This window comes from Prenolepis imparis, unplaced genomic scaffold (assembly GCF_030444845.1).
Source record: "Prenolepis imparis isolate NDT839.2.m4 unplaced genomic scaffold, iyPreImpa1.0 SCAF_4, whole genome shotgun sequence".
In the NCBI taxonomy this organism is placed as follows: domain Eukaryota; kingdom Metazoa; phylum Arthropoda; class Insecta; order Hymenoptera; family Formicidae; genus Prenolepis; species Prenolepis imparis.
This window is the reverse complement of record NW_028141162.1, coordinates 20047367-20064971: the sequence shown is the minus strand read 5'-3', so window position 1 is coordinate 20064971 and position 17605 is coordinate 20047367. Positions and strand designations below refer to the sequence as shown.

General features: G+C 35.0%; 1 pseudogene; it reads left to right on the top strand.

The window, feature by feature from the left end:
* Positions 1-1076: 1076 nt before the first annotated feature.
* On the top strand, positions 1077-5397 carry LOC145934777 (uncharacterized; annotated as a pseudogene).
* The last annotated feature ends 12208 nt before the right edge of the window (positions 5398-17605 follow it).

Below are 17605 nucleotides of genomic sequence, written 5' to 3'. Positions count from 1 at the left end.
AATATCATATATTCTATCTTCTTTATAATATAAAAATATCAATTCTATCAATTTTATAATAAAAATATTATATGAATGTTTTCGTAATTGATCGATTTCTTAGTTGCACTGCTTCGAATTAATTATTGGGAATAATCTACGAAACAGACCTTGACTTGTGTAAACTAGAATTTTTATTTCTGTAATGTACCGAACCATACGGGTCCGTAACCTGCGTACATCTGGTTCTTCTCTGAGCGCTCGCGATCTCTTCCTTACGACCGAAACGCCATCTACTCAGATCAAGTCCGAGATACGAGTATCGCACATAAACTTAATAAGCGCGCGAAATGTGAACTTAAAATTAACAATAAAGAAACAAATAAACTCAATTTCCTTACAAATCGGACATTATATAATTAAAATATCATATAATTAAAATATTCTGATTGCCTCGTAACTCTTTGTGACATTCCTTGAACATTTCAATCATGTGTACGAAATATTTTTCACGCGTAAAAATATATTCACATAAAATATATTCCACTTAAGCTAGGAGTGTTTAAAGAAAGACGACTGATCTTATGGCGCTTCAAAACATTTATAGCATGGCTGCTTTCGCGACAGAATCAAAATAATCCAGATTAAAATGATCCTGCGCTGTGATTGGTCAAATCTGAAATTTCATTGAATTTCATTGAAATTTTATTCAAATTTCAGATTTGACCAATCACAGCACAGGATCATTTTAATCTGGATCATTTTGATTCTGTCGTCAAAAATCAGCCCATAAAATGAGCCTTTGTTTTATATTAGTACCATAAGTGTAATCTGAACATATTGTTCCACATTCATTTCTGATCACCCATATGGAAAAATAACTACAAAAATACGAAAAAACTACCGGTATAATAATAGTACTTTAATAATATATTATTATTGAAAATTTATTATTATACCAGTAATTTTTTCATATTCTTGTAGTATTTTTACGGGCATAATGAATGAACAATGTATGAATTTTTTTTTGTAATATAAAAAATTTTTGCTCTTGTATAAATTAAGGAAATAGTGGTTCAACAAAGATACGTCCAAAAATGTATAGTATAGTCGAGTTTGAAGATGGTATTATGGCAGTACCAAGTTCATGGATCAATACTGAAGAGCTAATATGTAAATGGCCTCCTTATTCAAATGCTGGTATTGAAAGGGCCATTATAAATATTGACAAAGTTGAAGAAGATTGGAGCACGTTATCTATTATTAGAGTGTTTGGAAAATCAGTTCGTAAGTAACATTTTTTTCTCTTTCTTTGCGAGTATTGTACAAATCAAGTACAACTGCATTACAATACGTTAATACATTTTTAATATTGTATTTAAGATGACTTAAAAACTGCGAGAGAGAAAGTTCGATTAGCCCAAATGATATCTGATTGTGATGACGACGAACAATTGAAAAAAAGTAGACATGAGAGGAAAAAAAAACAATTTATTCAACGAGCGAAGATGATGATGAGGAATCACAAGACAATACAAAAAAGAACAAAAATAAGTCTTGGAATAAATTAAGAATGCCGACAACTTTAATGTCATTGACTTCTAGAAAAAATTTTCTTGATAATGAAGATTTAATTGCTAGTGAGGGTAAATACACTATCCTTTTTGAAGTAAATATTTATGTCACGAATTATGTACAGAAAATTAAAAATATTTTTTGATTCAGCAGAAATATGTGAGCAATCAAATAACTGCACAAAAGGAAGTAAACAAATCCCTTCGAAATCGAGAAATTGCATTTTGCCGGAAAGTTCATCTTGTTACGATACAAATGTTAATAATGTTATTGATGGTTTTGGTAAGTTTTTATACTTGAAATATTATATATAAATAATTTTATTATATATAATATTATTAAATATAATAATTGAATATTATATACACGATACTACTTCTAATTTTTTTTAACTTTAACATTGCATTCCTTCTCTTGCGTGTTTTTTTTTCTTTTATAATATAACATTTTTTGAAGAACATATAAAATTCTCCTACAGATGATAAGAGGAATAAAGTGCTCACGCAAAGAGGAAATATAAGTCATGTTGTAAATACGCTTAAAAAAAAGTGTAAATGCTGCTAGTAGTTCTCGTCATGAAAATAATATAACGGATTCCGAGATGACTAAAAAACTTAATTACATAATTGGTAATAAAACTATTTGTTATTATTACATGTGTGTTGTTACTTGCAGTATTTATATGATTATAATCTAATGATATCTATTATAGCTTTAGAAGAAGAAAATATCAAGAAAAATAATGCCATATTGCAAGAAATGAAAGAAATACGAAAAGTAATAATGGATTTTCGAGAGAAGAAACATAATGATTCTACAATAAATTCTCTAGAAAAATCTGTGATTAACGAAAGAAACTTGAATGATTTGTTTCCACTTAAGGACAACAATGCGCTGCAAGCTATGGAAGAAAATTTGAAAAACCGCGCATTCGAGAAGGATGTGGTACATTTGCGCCTTTATACAATTTTGGTTATATTAAAGTTTTTGCTTCCTTCGCTGCAGTTGTCCTTGGGATCTATTATGGTTTTTGAAACGAAGTAAAAATTACAAAAGTGAACAATTTACTAGATTTCGACACGTAAAATCATAGATACTCTAATGAATTTTCGTACTTTTCATCTTGTTTCAAAAATCGTAATAGGCCTACTAGTCTGATAACGTCAGAAGAGAAAACGCATGCTAAGAATTTTTGCGTTATATATATTACAATAAAAAATATACTCACAGGATTATAGTGATCATGTCAACTACTTGTAAAATACTTCGAATTCTTTTTTTTCTTTGGACAATTAAACTACTAAATAAACTTGATATAAAAACTTCCTTTTTAATCCATTTTTTATGATTTTGTATTCACTTGAACGTACAACACAAGAATTCTTGGCATATGTTTTCTATTTTGACATCGTAAAACAAGTACAACTTTAGCGAGGAATCAAAAGCCTTAACGTAAAATAATTGAGCTTTATAATTCTTTTAAAAATATGTAATTATGATAATTAAGACTCCTGAGTACTCGTCGCGGCCATTTAGATTGTGACGTCAAAGGCGAGAAAATATACACTGAAAAATCTTGCATACCATTTTTAGATAAAAAGATATTTCGATAAAACATCACTTCAGATAGCTTTAGCACACTTTTAAAATACTCCAAAACCATTTTTTTTCCTTGACAGTCAATCAATAACATAAAATAATTGTGATATCAGACTTTCTCATGTGGAATGACTGCGCATGTGCAAGACTATACGGATCAGACCTCGTGTCACAATCATTTTACAACTGTTGATGGATTATAAAGGGAAAAGGATAGTTTTAGGAATATTTTAAGTGTGCTAAAGCTATCTAAAGTGATGTTTTATCGAAATATCTTTTTATCTAAAAATGACACGCAAGAATTTCTCAGCGTGTGCTTTCTCGTCTCTGACGTCACAATTTCAACATGGTCGGCGAGAGTTCAAGAGCCTTAAAAATAACATATTATTCGATTATTGATTTTATTAGTTTTGTTACGTTTTATTATTGTAATTACATATTTAAAGAATTTGTTTTTATAAATTGTAAATGCTAAGTAACGTATTAAAATTGTTAAATTTGTTTACGCAACGCAACAATTTTTACATACCACATCAAAGTGCATATATAGTGAGTATTTAAAAATACTATAAAAGCATGTCTTATAACTCACACTCTCGCAATATATGTTTTATACTAGTCTAAATATCATTTCTCTACAATGTTCTGTTTTATTTCTTTTACAATTAATATTTATTGCATTTTTAAAAAGTAATCCATATACAGGGTGCCCGATAATTAACAAACCATCTCTTGTGTTCATGTAAAGCGTGTTAAACTGGTTGTGAGTAGAAAAGTCCTCTACTATTTTGCGATTTTCATAATAATTAATGAGAAATTATATAGTTTTAAAAGATCGGCTACAATTTGCGCACCTACAAACGCGCGGCGAGAAAAGACAATCCAGTATTACATAATCACTATGCACACGGTAAGAAGAGAGCCCAATGTTATAGTTGCTAAGCGCAATACATAATTGAACTTCGTCGCGTGCCTAGTAACCGCGAAACATTGGGCTGTCTTTTCTCGTTGCGTGCATAGTGACCACATAATATATTATTGAATTGAACTATCTTTTCTAGCCGTGCGCTTGTTGGCGCGTGAATTGACTGATTTTTTAAAATTAATTTCTCATTGTTAAAATCACAAAATGGTAGAGGACTTTTCTACTCATAACATGCTCTACATGCACACGAGAGGTGGTTCGCGAATTATCGGGCACCCTGTATATCTCAGTATTTTATAAAAAAATTTTGTTCAAATTTTTTGTTTTGTGTTGGTTATAGAATTTTATAACATTCTAGCATATACTTTTGCAATTTGTGGGAATAGTTTTTGTTTATGAAGTTTGCTGTATATTGGAATTCTAACTTTCGGAAATATGCATATTTATCTTAAAAGATTGATCAGAATTATATATTACAATTTATTGTATGTTATATAATAAGTATTCTTAATGTATGAAAGTTTGACTACATTATTCTATATGTTTAATTTGCATGAATAATGAATGCTGAAAAGCATCTTCAAGCACCTTTATAAACACTCAAAAGATTAAATATTGGTAATAATAATTACAGATCACACTGTTTGCTAAAAGAGGAGGACGAGATGCTTACGAAATTACGATTAATATTTTAGCAAAAGCATTTACAAACAAATTTGCTTCCGAATTCAGTTATTTCGGAAAACAGAAGAAGAAAGCTCTGTCCGAATTCAAAATCACGAAATGCATTATTGGTAAGTATAATTTTAGATTATAGTCCGTACTGGAAAATGACATGGTTTTTTTTGTTATTTAAAGCAATATTTCACACATTTTATATAAAAAATTACATATTATGATAAACTTATTTGAAAGTAACAAAAGTATTATACATATACAATATATAATGTGCTTTACTTTAAAATGATTGATTTTTGAAATGACAAAAATAAATCAAATTTTTACGAAATCATAGTTACGCTTTTTAAGAAACTTAACATTGGCATTTTAACTTTTCAGAGACAGTCATGAAATGTGATACAAATATCAAACAAAATCAGGTGGAAAAAAAAATAGGCAATTGGTTAGCAAATGCTCCGCAGCGAGTTTTGAGAGAAAAGTAATACATATTTGTTTTTATTAATATTCAAAAAATAATTTATTAGTAATAATGAATATAGATTTAATTAATGATCATTTTATATTACAGAATGAAAAAAGAAATACAAAATAAAAAGAATGAAGAAAAAAATAATAATAAAGATGATGACGAAGAATAATAGATGATGATATATAGATATCTATGTATATATACAAAGTGTTCAATGAAATACTTACAAGGGGAGGTCGCGGTTGACTCTTCACCGATTTTGATCTCCTTTGGTATGGTGAATCTACATCGAAAAAAAGTTGCTCCGTGTTCGAGCTTTTCGTCCAATGCGCCTTGTAAAAAAAAATTTTTTTTTCCCATTGTTTAGAGAAATTGTCAGGTTAGTTACGAGGCCTAAAGAAAGACACACTTTCGATCGGTGCCGCTAGTGCAGCGGCAGAGCACAAGAATAGTAATCCCGGGATCCCAGGTTCAGAACTTTGGGCTGTCATAATTTTTTTTTTTTTTTTTTTTTTAATAACATGTATTATTTATTATGATAAATAAATATTCGGCATATTTTTATCGTTAGTTATGCATATATCTCTTTATATATTTAAAATTAATAAAATGATCGTAATATAAATAAAATATTTTTATAGAGAATATTTTTAGAAATATTTTTACTTTTTAAAGATTTATACATTTTTTCAAATTTTCTTTAATCTAATAATGTTAGAATACCTGCTGTGGACAACCAGCGGTTGCATCCAGCGGTTCACAGCAGGTAGAAAATCCGAATTTTGTAAAGCTATGAAAAGTGTGTATTCTACCATTATTAGATTAAAGAAAATTTAAAGAAATGTATAAATCTTTAAAAAGTAAAAATATTACTAAAAATATTTCTCTATAAAAATATTTTATTTATATTACGATCATTTTATTAATTTTAAATATATAAAGAGATATATGCATAACTAACGATAAAAATATGTCGAATATTTATTTATCATAATAAATAATACATGTTATAAAAAAAAAAAAAAAAAAAAAAAATTATGACAGCCCAAAGTTCTGAACCTGGGATCCCGGGATTACTATTCTTGTGCTCTGCCGCTGCACTAGCGGCACCGATCGAAAGTGTGTCTTTCTTTAGGCCTCGTAACTAACCTGACAATTTCTCTAAACAATGGGAAAAAAAAATTTTTTTTTACAAGGCGCATTGGACGAAAAGCTCGAACACGGAGCAACTTTTTTTCGATGTAGATTCACCATACCAAAGGAGATCAAAATCGGTGAAGAGTCAACCGCGACCTCCCCTTGTTAGACAAACTTCTAGAGTATTCCTTAAGTCAAAATAAAAAAAAAGTTTATATATATTCGTAGTAAAAAAAAATGATTGCAAAGTTATAATAAAACATATTAATGTTATTATTAAATAATCATAAGTAAGTCTTTAACTCATAAGAAATGCTCAAAATGGCCGCAATTTTTATTGAAGACAGCAAGTATAATTTTTTTTTGAGTTTGGACAGAGCTTTCTTCTTGTTTTCCGAAATAACTGAATTTGGAAGCAAATTTGTTTTAAAAATAATTTTGATAAAACATTCCTCGTAATTTTTAAATCAAATGGCGACCATTTCGTACATTTCTGTTAAGTGCTTACTTACGATTATTTAATAATAACATTAACATTAACTTTGTTCTACTATAAATTCGTAACCATTCATTTTTGACTACGGGTATATATAAACTTTTTTTTTATTTTGACGTGAGGAATACGTCCTAGAAGTTTGTTCAAATATGTCGTAAACACTCATTGATATACATAATAATGAAAAACAGATGGTATAAATCTAAAGTTTAATGGCATTTTGACTTTTATAAAAAAAGTTATTATTTGTTTTTATAAGAAAAGTTATTTTTTTACTTTTATAAGAAAAGTTATTTTTTTACTTTTATAAGAAAAGTTATTGTAAGTATTATAATTATAAAACTTAAAAATAAGAAAATATAGTTGTGTTTTATAATGTAAAAGTTTATAATAATAATCAATTTTTATAAAAAATTATGACAATCAATTATTTCGTATACATGTAATTACTTTATTATTTTTTTACAGTAAATTTTAAAAATATAATCACCATATGGCGGTATGTACAATATTGCAAGGAAATATTGCATACATCTATGCAGTATATTATAATATTATCTAAATAATGCATAAATATTTTGTTAATTTTTATGTACATTTAAAGATACGGCAATATTATTGAAATATTACCACAATATGAGTGCATCCAGTACTACTATTGCTCATTGAACGGCTATAAGTAGCAATTAATGATGAATGTGATTGATTTCTACCTTTGCATTCAACAAATCATAATCAATTGCTACTTAGCCATTCAATGAACGGTTTTTAATTTTTATAGTACTAATACTGGATGCATCCATTGTGATAATATTTCGATAATATTGCTGTATCTTTAAATGTACGTGAAAATTTATAACCGAAATATTTATACATTATTTAGATAATATTACCATAATATTGTATAAACATCACAGTAAATATTACAGAATCATTATCGCAATATCATAGAATAATATCCGTAATATTGCGAATACATCATGATAATATTGTAAAAATATTATTACATTATTTAGATATATTACAGAAATATTACTGAAATATCGCAGAAAGATTTCAGCGATGAATTTCTGCGGACATTTAATATTACAGCAATATTTATGCAATATTACTGATATATTGCCAGGTAATATTACGCAATATTGTAATATTATTGCTATATTGCCGCAATATTAAATTGCTGTGTGGGGAAGTATTTTTAATAAGGCATTAGCAGATTTGTGAGATATTTGTTCTTCAATAACCCAAGATTGTAATTTACTACTTAAATTCGGTGAAATACTATTATCATCATCACTAGAGTAATTTTCATTTGACGAGAAACTTGAATTTAAAGAAATAGTATGCTGTTCAACGCTTTCAAATGTTGTCAGCAATAAATTTTCTCGACAATTTTCTTCAATATTCGGAGACTCGAGAACAATGTGTTCCGATAATTCAGGAACTGATTTTTCAATATTGGATTTCTCTTTTGAATATGAAATTGCAGATTGAGCATTATCATGTGCACTGTCCCTTTTAATATAATTCTTATAAAAATTTATTCTTGAACGAATTAACTGGTTTCTTCTCCGTTTTGATAAAATACACATGTCCGTCGACATTTTTTCTAAGTATATAATCCTAAATAATCATATTACAGAATTAAATATTTAAAATTTATGTATGTATATGTATGCGCGCGCGCGCGCGCGTGTCAGCCTATATGTAATTTGAAGGAATAGATTAATTTTTTTTACTTACGCATAAAACTATGTCTGAACTGAACTCGTGGGATGAGTAGAATTGCACACGCTTTCCAAGTTTTTATAAAAATAAGTCTATGTACAAAGGGTGTATTAGAGGTTGGCAATACGTTGACTACTCGTTGCAACAACCCTTGTAAACACTGAGCGCTGTAACATAAATATATAAAAACACTATGAGAAAACTTGTATACAATTGCAAGTTAAGATTGCATTAATGTGTGTGTTGCGTATGCGTATACAATTGCAAGTTAAGATTGCATTAATGTGTGTTGCGTATGCGTATCTGATTATAAGTAATTTAAAAAAAACTCTAGAAGTGTATTAGATGCTATGTTACAACAATCCTTGCGAATACTGAGCGTTGCAACATAAATTCTATATAAAAATACTTGTATACAATTGTAGGTTAAAAATATATACTGTTGTGTGCCTCGAACAAGGCACTGGGGTTGCGCCGAATTAAGGATGAGGATCCTCGGGTCGACCGGGACGTCGTAGGAAGATAGGAAGATTATACTCTCTTCTTTTGATTAAATCGACTCTTATTTCTGATTAAATTTGGTTTCACTTTATTTCTCGACCTTTCTTTAAATATATATATATATATATATATATATTCGCGTAACATTCGATGTTTGGCTAACGAGCGTTTATTAGTAATTCTCTTAATGATTCAGATTTTTTATTAGTGAGTCTCGTCCTGATGTTCCGGATTCTTATTAGCGACCACGTCTTGATGTTTCGGAATTGTATTCGAGACTGCCTTCGCGGGCGGGCTCTCCGTCCTATATCCTCTTTGTTTCTTGGATTTCTTTCGGGCGAGGCCCTTGGAAATAAGTCCCTGATTGGTTAACAATACTCACGCGTTTTTGGTCTAATTGCAAGCGAAGCAGGTCGAAGTCCCTGGCCTTCGCTTGCAGCTCGCGATTTCCGGTGCTTCGCGCGTGTCTCGCTGCGTTAGCGTTTTCACGCGACGAGCGTTTGTCGAGAGCGCTCTTTTATAAGCAAAAATGTTTTACAGTATTCTATAAAGATATTCAGTAAATTCTAATTTCTAATAACTACTGGTTATAGTTCGGGCTATAACATTCCTCCCCCGTAAAAAAAAGAAAAACGGAGGTACGAAGTTTTTCGCTTTCTTATCTTATTTTTATTAAGATTATTTCTAATGCTACGTACAGTTATAATTCCCGTTTACAATGTAGTTTTATAATCGTTTCTTATTATTTTATTTTCGAGCTGACCGTCACATTGTATGGTTATCGTTTGTTCAGCGTCCGTCGAGTATAACCAGGTGTGCTCTTGGTGTAATGCTATCCATAACATGTGGGTTGAGACATAGTGTCTTACATTACATTTGCTCTGATAATGTTGTCGCTGCGTATACATTTGAATTTCGCATGGTGCGTCTAAATCTACGCGGTGTATAGGTGAATTGCGTTTACATACATATTGTGTATTAATTTTATTACAATTTCGCAATTCGCTTTCCGTCATTGTCGCATATGTTAATTTTTCTTTATCTATAACAATTATTTGATTATCTATTTTGATATAATTATATACATTATTATAGGATGGTGTGGGGAATTTTATTACTTTTACAATATCATAGGTCGGTTGCGCAATTAAAGGGAAACGCAAAATAGTATATATTGTTGTCGGATCACAGTAAGTATATAACAGTAAGTATTAGTTTTCTATAAATAGCTTTAGTCTATTCGTATGCATGCGCACTGCTTTTCTTCCTTTTTTAATTGTGTAGTTTACGTCGGAATTCTTTTCGGTTATTACGTAAGGTCCTGCCCATAGTGCATCTAATTTTTTCGATCGTCCCCGTCGAAGCGTCTCGTCGTATACTAGTACTTTGTCGCCTATCTTAAATTTTGTTTCTTTCGCGGATTTATCGTAGTACCCTTTGGCTTTTATTTTGTCTTCTTTAATATTCTCTTTCGCGAGTTGATTTGACGCCCGTATTCTTTCTTTTAATTCTTGCGAGTAGTCGTCGTAACTATACGTTAGTTTGGGCGGTCTCGCTAGAGCTGTCGGTAGGTCCGCTTGATGCCCGTATACTAATTCGAAAGGTGTATGCCCCGTAGCCGTGTGTGGGGTCGTGTTATACGTAAACATTACGTAGGGAATCCACTCGTCCCAGTCTGTTTGGTCGGCATTTATATAGTGTCTTAAATATTCGGCTAACGTACGGTGTGAACGCTCTAATGCTCCGTTGCTTTCGGGGTGATAAGCTGTTGTCTGAATTTTATCGATTTTAAGTAATTTGCACGTATTCTTAAATATTTCACTTACAAAATTTGTTCCTTGGTCGGTTAGAATTTTTTCGGGAATTCCGTATTCGAAAATTATTTTCGTGGCGAATTCTTTCGCAATCGTGTTAGCTTCTTGGTTTGCGATCGGTATCGCTTTGCTAAATTTTGTTAAATTATCTTGGAAAGTTAGTAAATATTTATTTCCGTTATTAGTAATTGTTAACGGTCCAACTATATCTAGCGCGCATTTTTCGAATGGTTTACTCGGCGTGTCCGTAATAATGAGGGGTGCTTTTACTCGTCGCGATAATTTATTTTTCTGGCAGGATTCGCATTTCGAGATATATTTTTCGACGTCTCTTGTTAATCCTGGCCAGTTATGTTTTAATCGAATTCTTTTTATTGTGCGTTCGATTCTCTGATGTCCTCCTGTGGGTGCATCATGATATTCGTATAGTATTTGTTGTTTCTCCTCTTCGGTATATACTCTAGCGTTATCGGCGAGTTTTTCTTCTCTCTCTTCTTCCTCTTCTTCTACTTTGAAGATTTCTCTCTTTCTTTTCTCGCTTGCATCTCGAGTTACGTGTCGACTTAGCGCGTCGGCGTTCGCGTTTGCTCGTCCGGCCTTGTGAATTATCTCGTAATCGTATTCTTCTAATTTTAATCTCCAGCGGATGAGTCTTGATCCGGGGTCCATGACGTTAAATAGCCAAATTAGAGGTTTATGGTCGGTTATTATTTTAAATTTTGTTCCATAAACATATGGTCGAAAATGTTTAACTGCCCATACGATTGCTAACAATTCTTTTTCGGTCGTATTATAATTTTGCTCTGCCCGAGATAACACTCGGCTGGCGTAAGCGATAGGTCGGTCATTGCCTACCGGTCCCTGTGACAGCACGGCTCCGATTGCGTAGTCGGAGGCATCGGTGGTCACGTTGAATTCTTCGATGAAGTCCGGATATTTTAACACTGGCGCGGTCATTAATTTTTCTTTTAGGGTGTCGAACGCGATTTGTTGTTCGTTTCCCCATACAAAAACTTCCGTCTTTTTTGTTAGTTTTGTTAACGGTTTCGCGATTCGCGAGAAATCTTCAATGAATTTGCGATAGTAGCCCGCTAGTCCGATAAACGATTGTATGTCTTTTATTTTTTGTGGCGTCGGAAAATTTTTTACCGCGTCTAGTTTCGACGGATCGGGTAATATGCCGTTCTCGGAAATAATATGCCCTAAGTATATTACTTCTTTACGTAAAAATTCGCACTTTTCCGGTTGCAATTTTAAATTATGTTTCGTAATCTCTGTAGTACTTCCACGAGTCTTTTGTTATGATCCTCTAAACTGGATCCGTATATTACGATGTCGTCGAGATAAACGAGACATCTGAGCCCTTGTATCCCTGTTAGTACCGAATTCATTAATCGTTGGAAGGTCGCAGGCGCGTTTTTTAATCCAAACGGCATTCGGTTGAACTCGTAGTGTCCATAGGGGGTTGAAAAGGCGGTTTTGTTTTTATCGCGCTCAGCCGTCGGTATCTGGTGATATCCTGATGCTACATCAAGCGTCGTAAAATATTTGGCGTTCCCTAACTGGTCCAATATATCGGTAATATTAGGCAGGGGAAATGAGTCGCCTATAGTTAAATCGTTAACTTTTCGGAAGTCTACTACTACCCTGAGTCTTTGTTTTTCTGACGCATCGGCTTTTTTCGGCACTACTAATAATGGAGCATTCCATTGACTCATGCTTGTTCTAATAATTTGGTCTTTTAGCATTCCTTGCACTTGCTTATTTACTTCTGTTTTATGCTTCTCGGGAAGGCGGTATGGTCTTACGTTGACGGGCGAGGTGTCGGCGCGCGTGTTTATCTCGTGCTTTATCGTCGCGGTGCATGTCAGTGGTTCTTCATTTAAATGAAATATATCGCTATATTCTTCGCATATCCGTTGTACTGAGCGTTTTTCTTCGACGTTTAGATGATCCGTGCGTAATAATTGTCAGATTCGTTCGTCGCGCGTTGACGAGTTATGAGTGTCGCCCGTGTGTATCGTGTATACTTTGTGTGCGTTATCTTCACATATGTCTTCTACGGTTACGAGCGGCGTACTAATCTCTACGGTCTCGTCGGTCGTATTAATTATACTGACGGGGCACACAAAATTTTTTGGTTCTACCAGGCATCGTCCGATATATATTCCCGGTGCTGTTTCTTCGGCCTTTATCACGCCTATCTTATTACGATTCGTTGCCGCTTGTATTATTGTTTCGCTACGCGGTTTTAATTGAATTTTATTGTACGGTCGTAATTTTAATATGGCATTTCCTATTTGAATCTCCTGTTTTTTGTAATCGCACGCGATTTGTTGTTTTTTGTAGAAAATCCATTCCTATGATCCCTTCGTATTCCATTGGGAAGTCGTCCTTTACGACATAAATCGCGTGTTTGATTTTTCGGCTGCCTAGGTCGATAGTCGCGTAAAATTTTCCTATTGTTCGCGCTTTATGCCCGGTTATGCCGATCAAAGTAATTTTGTCGTTATATATCTCTGTTTCGCCTTTTAAATGTTTGACCTTTATTAGAGAGACAGTAGCTCCAGTGTCGTAGAGCATGTTAATTTTGCCGTTCTTTACTTCGCATATAGGTAGAGTTATCAAGTTTAGGCTTGCTGCTCCACGAGACATTTGTCGCACGTGTGTTACCTGATATTCTATCGCGCGTGTCTTTTTATTCTTTTCTTCTTGCTGTTCTTCCTCGTCACTGCTATACTCGGATTCGGTATCTCTTTTTCGCGATTGCGGTTTCTTACGGTTTTCGATTTTATTAATGCTTCGCGATTTTTTATTATCGGTTCCCTTATCGCGGTCCGGTGTATTTGTTTTCGGCCTTCCATTTAGAGTCCAACACTCGTCGCGATTATGTCCGCGTTTTATGCAATAATTGCAGAATTTCTCTACGGTATTTGCGCGAGAGGGCTTGTCCGGTTTTGGGAGCACGTATTTATTACTGCGGCAATCGCGTCCGTAATGTCCCGATTTTCCGCATTTATAACACTGCGTGGTTTTATGTTGACCTTGTCGCGGTTGTTGCCCAGTTTTGCTTTGCGATGCATTTGTCATTCGCGATGCGTTAGATCCTATTAACTTTTCTTCTGCGGTTGCGCCAGTTATCGCTTCTTGGAGTGTTGTGTATCGTTGTGATCGCACGAGTATTTTCAATTCGTTACGTAACCCGAATTGGAAATTTAGTAATGCTTGGCTTTGTATGGTTTCTAAAATAGCACGCTTATAGGTGCTCGAACGCTTTTCTCCCTCAATCATTGAGCTATATAATTTCCTGGCAAGTTTGTCGACGCGTTGTCCGAAACTCTGTGCCGGTTCGTTAAAGTTTTGCTTGAGCGAATTGAACTCGATTTGTAAATGCGCTGTACTCCGCTTACTTTGATAAGAATTTTCTAGTTGGTCTTTCAATTCTTCGAACGTTTGAATGTCTCGTGTCTCGAAATCTTGCATGGCTTTTCCCCGTAATTTAGTAAATAATATTCCTTGAATTAACGCTTCCTCGTCATCAGGGTGAATATTTTTAATTGCGTACGTACAGGAGTTTAAAAATTCTTGTAATCGGGTTCGCGTTGTGCCGTCAAACTCCGGTATCATTATTCGCGCTTCTTTTAATGACATGTAGCGTTGTGCGGTGTTCCGGCGGTTTCGTATGTCACGTTCGGTTCGTCCGTAAGCCATACGAGGCTCGTGTTCTTCGTCCGAATCTCGATCATAAGCGGGTTCGCGGGATCTAATCTGCCTATTGTCTAAGCGCCTATCCGCTCCCTGTTCGCGTGTGTGTTCGCGTAGATTCCGTCGATCTCCTGCGTCTCGATTGCGAGGGTAGTCGCGGTGATCACGTTGATTATTTCTGTCTCGCTCGGGAGTGAGTTCGCGTAGATCTTGCCGACTGTCGCATCTCTCTTCCGCATCTTGATTACGGGTGTGTTCACGGAGATGTCGATTATCGCGGTGCCTATTTGCATCCCGTTTGCGTGCGCGTTCGCGGGAGCTTTGACGACTCTCGTCTGATCTCTCTCCGCGTGACCTCCAATCGTACATTTTATTTATTTCTGTTCGCATTTCGATTTGTAAATCTCGTAGGCCTTGCAATACGTCGCGCATCATAGGATTTTCCTCGTTCGCGTTGTTTTCGACGGGTGTCCTATGTTCGGCGGGTGTCCTGTGTACGTCGACTTCTACGCGATGTACGTTTCCGCGCTCTATAGTTTCGCGTAGGCGACCAATTTCGCGGTCCACAGCACCCACGGATACGTCCGCTGCACCATTTGGTGGAGTGTGCATCACCGACATGTTATCTTCGTTAGAGTCAAAATCGCTACTATCGTACGTAGTTGACCATCCGCTTTTCTGTGACGCGTTGCTAGGGGTTTTGCTTGCGCGTATTTTAATTTCTTTTATATTTTCGTTATTACCGTCTGTTCGCGTCTTTAGTATACTTTCGTCAAAGCTATCGAAGGGGAACTCGCGCTTAACAATGACGTTCGCGGGTAATTCGTTTTCGCTTTCGCTTGAATATTCGTTCTCTAATTTTCTACGAACTCGCTCGAGTCTTTCTACAGTTAAGGGTAACGCTTGAATCGCTCGTTTGGCTGAGTCGCTATGTAGCCAAGATTTGTTCGCTATCGGTTTCGGGGATGTCTTGTTCCCTTCCGACATTCACGCAGAAATATTATAAGGATCGGACTTACAGTATTACGGTTCGCATCGTTACGCTCTTTATCGCTCGGTACGGCTTGGCTGCTGCTGCTGCAACTCGATCGCTCGTGGGCTGATAACGGCTGGCGGCTCGATGCTCGTGATTGATACGGCAGGTCGTCGCTCGGTGATGATGCGTTGTCCGTGAGATTGTCGCAGGTCGGCGTTGTCCTTGGGACGTTGGCGATCCTACTCGGTTCTCAGCTGCTTGCTTATCGCTCTTCGTATTGCTTGCGTTGTCCGTCCTTCACTTTCACTGCACTGTGACTTCTGCTTATTTCCGTCAGCTGTTTTTCTAACTGACGTGCCTGCTTCCACACGTTGTGTATGTGTGTATTGCGGGTCTTATTTTTTAGTATGCTGCTTTCTGTGTTGTCCGTCGATTATTTCGACGTGCCTGATTTTTCTAATACTTTTGTATTGTTTTCAGGTCTTCAGGTTCCTGCTGGTCCTGGCGGTCCGTCGGCGCAATCCCACCGTTGCCACCAATTTTGTTGTGTGCCTCGAACAAGGCACTGGGGTTGCGCCGAATTAAGGATGAGGATCCTCGGGTCGACCGGGACGTCGTAGGAAGATAGGAAGATTATACTCTCTTCTTTTGATTAAATCGACTCTTATTTCTGATTAAATTTGGTTTCACTTTATTTCTCGACCTTTCTTTAAATATATATATATATATATTCGCGTAACATTCGATGTTTAGCTAACGAGCGTTTATTAGTAATTCTCTTAATGATTCAGATTTTTTATTAGTGAGTCTCGTCCTGATGTTCCGGATTCTTATTAGCGACCACGTCTTGATGTTTAGGAATTGTATTCGAGACTGCCTTCGCGGGCGGGCTCTCCGTCCTATATCCTCTTTGTTTCTTGGATTTCTTTCGGGCGAGGCCCTTGGAAACAAGTCCCTGATTGGTTAACAATACTCACGCGTTTTTGGTCTAATTGCAAGCGAAGCAGGTCGAAGTCCCTGGCCTTCGCTTGCAGCTCGCGATTTCCGGTGCTTCGCGCGTGTCTCGCTGCGTTAGCGTTTTCACGCGACGAGCGTTTGTCGAGAGCGCTCTTTTATAAGCAAAAATGTTTTACAGTATTCTATAAAGATATTCAGTAAATTCTAATTTCTAATAACTATTGGTTATAGTTCGGGCTATAACAATACGTATATACGTTAAGTGGAATATTGGCTTTTATAAAAGCTTTTCCATAACATGTTGCGGAACTTCAGCTAACGCACAAAAATCGTTAAGTAGAAAAAGCATCATTACGTTACGATTTTCTCTGTGCGTTGATTGAAGTTTACGTAACATATGTTACCGAAACGCTTGTGTGTGTGTAAACGTCCATATTCCACTTAATGTCCGTAACATTCACGAGTATATTATACATCTTATTTGTTTAACTTCAGGCGAACAAAAATGAAATGATTGCGCGAGTGTTGCGGGCGTTAAGTGGAATATGTACCCTTATACATGATATGAATAAATTAGATTAATTTTACTTACATATAAAAGTATATTTGAACTTTTAAACACAATATGAAAACACTAGAACTGGTAAATATCAAAAAATCAGGCGAAATCTCGGAAAAATTGCAGACATGAGTACGCCTTACACCATTTACACGCGGGAAGAGAATATGTAAAACGTAATGGCTGCTATCGGCTACCCGGCTGTTGTTGGTCAGATGGGTGGTCTCTTTTAACCACTCTGGCGCCATAAAACACAAGGAAGAAGAAGAAGGCTACCCGACTACCGCATACCGCATGTCATATGTTTCCATGCTCTCTTACCCAGATACAGCTCCACTACGCGCACCTGAGCCAATCGGCTCGTTAAATGCAAGCGTAGGACAACTGTACGCATGAGCAGGCATGCCCTGACCAATCAACAACGAAGTAGTCGCTGCGCGCGCAACAGTTACGATTGCTTTTTCATAAAATGAGAAAGTCGACTTTGCTTTTTTCCGCGTTTTT